Genomic DNA, 3770 nt, shown 5'->3' with positions numbered 1-3770 from the left:
ACAACTTCTGGGGGGGTTGCACAAGCACCAAGTGCTCCCCATTCCCCACCCCAAGTACCTCGAGGGCTTCCCCTGTCTCCTTCCCAGTACCCCCAGGTGCTCCCCACTCCCCCTCCCAGTGCTCCCAGTATTCCCAGGGGCTCCTTACTCCTCTTCCCACTGCCTCTCTATTGCTCCCAGAGAATCCAGGGGCTCCCCATTCCCCCCCTCAGTACCCCTATGATCCCAGGGGCTCCCCTATTCCTCCTCCCAGTACCCCATCTTGGTTTACAGAAAAATTTAGGAGAAAATGCCGTGGAATGAATGTTTCCTTTAAAGAGAAGGGCTTCAGTAATCCCTTTTGCCATTGAGAAAAATGAATGCCAGTGAGTGAAAGTGGAAAAAACCCCTCTTTATTTACAAAGAAAATGCCTGCACAGCACAGGAAAAGAATTGAATAAATGCTAGATATTGAACATTCACAACTTTACACATGCCAACAGCAGCAAAAAAACTCCAAAATCCCAGGGCAAGAAATAAATGGGCTGGCTGTGTGGTAAAGATGGGACAAAATGGGGGCTGGCTTTTGTCTCAGGGAAGGGAGAAACAAGAGTTTGTGCAGCAGCTTGGGCAAAACAGGTGGGAACCTGTTCAACTTCTGGCGTTGGTCTCCTCCTCACAGCAGATGAAGCTGGTGGATTTTGGTGTCCTTTCTCTTGATGGTTCATCTTTTCCTGAGCTCTTGGACTGGCTGGGGCAGCTCCTGCAGGCTCTCAGCTGATGGTCTAGGCAATTGTTTGATCGCAGACCAAAACTAAGCCAAACAGTTCAAGAGAAAAATAAAACAGAAGCCACCAAAGGATTGATACTGCAGCCTCTGCAGGCCAGGGGAAGGAAAAAATTAAAAACTTATTGCTAACAAAAAAGCAAGCTAGCTAAGCCACAAGACAATGTCCGATCCACACCACACTGCACCCAGCACTCTCCAGAGGGAGGCTTTGAACAAAGCCAGTGCAGGAGCTCCCAGACTCCCACCCCTCTCCCAGACCCACTTTAAACCTCCAACAGCCATTGCTGGGCATAAAGCAGGTGTCAGGAATAGGCCATCATCATAAAATCACCCCAAGACATACCGCTATGCTCCCAGTGGCTCCCCACTGCTCCTCCCAATGCCAGGAAGGCACAGAACCCATTCTATTGGCCCAAGATGCAGCTTTTGGGTAAAACTGTCAGAAATGGGGTTTTTTGCTCAGCTGTAACAGGCTTTAGGAATGGGATTCTCCAATTCTGAGCTGCCACTAAAAACCAGGGGCCGCTGCCCCTCCCAGTGGAGGCACAGAAGGTGAAGATCACAAAGGGCAGAGAGAAGAACAATTTCCTGCAAACACCAACAAGAGAGCAAAACCAACAACAACAACAACAAGATTCAGAATCCCAAGGGTCAGAAAAGGAAGTGTCCAGGGAATGCTCCCGACAAGAGCCCCACATGGCCAGAGTGTGAGTCCAGTGGAGAGTGGACACTGACAGGGACCATAGGGGCCAGAACCAAGTGCCAGCGCCACTGAGAGAGACTGTACAAGACATGCCAGAACTCCAGGACAAGCTGGAGTGCGAGGCAAGCAAGTGGTGCCCCCATGGACATTGCCAAAGCCTTTGTCCCCATTCCTGTGGCAGCAGAGGGCAGGACACAGCTTGCCTTGACCTGGAGGGGTGTCCAGAGCTCCTGGAACCAACTGGAAACTGAGCTCCACCCTGTGCCATGGCCTGATCCTGACTGCCCTGGAAAGGGGGAGGCTCTGGAAAACCCACAGGGCCTTTGTGACAACATCATGTGGGGAACACAGCAGAGGAGGTGTTTGGACAGGGGACCAGAGAATCCAGAGCCTCCTGAAGGCCGCTTTGGCCATGGGAGCAAGGAAGGTCCAGGGCCTGCCAGATCCTTCCTGGTGAAGGAAACGTGCCAAGGGCAGCTTCTGGGGTTTGTTCCTTTGTGGGGGTCTTCCCTGGAAATCGTTCCTTTTGTGACCCTTTGAATTCTGAATGTTGAGAATTTTTAAGAAGGATTGGTTCAACAACCTGACTGGAGCCCTCCTCCTTCCTGAGCCAAACAGGGCAGAGCTGAACAAACAAAAATCATTCCTCCCAGTTTAATCAAAAAGCTGCATTTTGGGTCCAGTAAGAGGGACAAGGGTGCTGTGCCCCCTGGCACTGAGGCAGAGAATGGGAAGCTGGTGGGGGTACAGGGAGCACTGGAACTGGGAGCTCTGGGCAACCCCACATGGGAGCCCCCACTCGTGGCCACGTCCCTAGGCCCCAGAGCCCCCAAACTCCCCCAAAAATCCCCTGACAGAACCCCCAACATTTCTGTATGATCGTGCCGGACATCCCCAAATCCCCCAGGACCCCCAGCCAAGGTCTCTGGGGGCTCAGCTTCACCCAAGTCAGGAGCTGTTGGTGCCACCCTATGGCCCCCGTACTCTGGGGGGGGCTTCAGCCCAATCCCTGGAATCCCCATCCCCACCCATTGTCACCCACCCCGGTGGCGCCACCAGTGCCAGCCCCCAATGACACCTACAAGCGTGACCAGGAACAGCAGGGACCTGCTGAGCCCTGCAGCCACTTCTGGGGACAGAGAGGGACACATTGGGGTCACCCAGAATCCTGGGCATCCTGCACTCCCCGTGTGACTTCGTGTGACCCCACCTATACCCCAGTGTCGTCGTGGTGTCACAGTCAGGACCAGCTCTGGGCTGAGTGACCGGAACACACGGAGCCCGTCCAGCTGGTTGGTGGCCATGCACGGGTAGGTGCCCGAATGTCCCACATCAATTTCTCCAAGCTCCAGGAGGGGACCCTGGGCCACCTTCTGCCCATTGTGCAGCCAGGTGAAGGTGACAGGAGCTGAGCCCACCTGCACCGCGCAGTGCAGGGTCACGGGGTCACCTCTGTGCACCTGATGTGACATGGGACCAGAGGTGATGGTGGCATTGGCCACAGGTACTGCAGGGACAGAGACAAGGCTGGCACTGTTTGAGTGGGATAGGGGTGCCGTGATTGGGGTCACCCCCAGCCTGAGAGTCCTGCTCACCCAGGATGGTGACATTCAGGGGGTCACTCTCGGCCACGCTCTCCCTGTTGCTGACCCGGCACCGGTCCTGGTTGCTGTCATTGTTCCAAGGTGGCACAACTCCAGGGGGGGGCTGGTGCCCAGTGGTGCCCCCAAGCCATCTCGGTTCAAGGAGAAGGACAGGGGACCTGTCCCCATGGCCACCCCACAGCTCAGCACCAGGCAGTCCCCCAGTGCCACCTGTGCCCTGGGGGTTGCGCCGCCACGGACACCCCTGAGGGTGGGACCCCTGCGGGAGGGGATGACACCAGGGGACAGTTAGGTGGAGGGATGGGAGAGGGGAAGTGGGACCTCAGTGAGGAAAAGGAGGCACAGAGATAGGAGGGGGGCTTAGAATGGCACCCCAAGAAAGGATGGAATTGTTCAGAGAGGAAACATGAGGGGGTCAGGGGGGAGAAAGCTATCTCAGGAATGCCATGGGAAAGCACCATTGTCTATGTCAGGGAAAATTTATTCCTTTCCCAAGGTTCAAATGCTGTACTCCCTTTCACATCTCACTCATCTTGTACCCTTCGTATCTTTCACTAGTTACTGCTTTGAAAACTTTTCCCCTCCCATCCCCCTCCATGTAGCTGTGCACGAAATCTGTAACTTTCCCCAGAGATCTTGCACTCACCCTGATGTCCTTCTGCTGGTTGTTACTCTCAGCCTACCCTCCATGTTT

At 54.9% G+C, this 3770-nt stretch overlaps 1 long non-coding RNA gene across 1 annotated transcript; it reads right to left on the bottom strand.

The window, feature by feature from the left end:
• Positions 1–370: 370 nt before the first annotated feature.
• On the bottom strand, positions 371–2673 carry LOC135288378 (uncharacterized). Its single transcript, XR_010351520.1, has 2 exons — positions 2555–2673; positions 371–793 (listed from the first exon to the last, which is right to left on the bottom strand). It is a non-coding gene; the product is annotated as an uncharacterized LOC135288378 (long non-coding RNA).
• Between the last annotated feature and the right edge of the window lie 1097 nt (positions 2674–3770).

The sequence above is a fragment of the Passer domesticus genome, chromosome 32 (genome assembly GCF_036417665.1).
Source record: "Passer domesticus isolate bPasDom1 chromosome 32, bPasDom1.hap1, whole genome shotgun sequence".
Lineage (NCBI taxonomy): Eukaryota > Metazoa > Chordata > Aves > Passeriformes > Passeridae > Passer > Passer domesticus.
The sequence above is the reverse complement of the archived record's forward strand: the minus strand, read 5'-3'. Positions and strand labels throughout refer to the sequence as shown.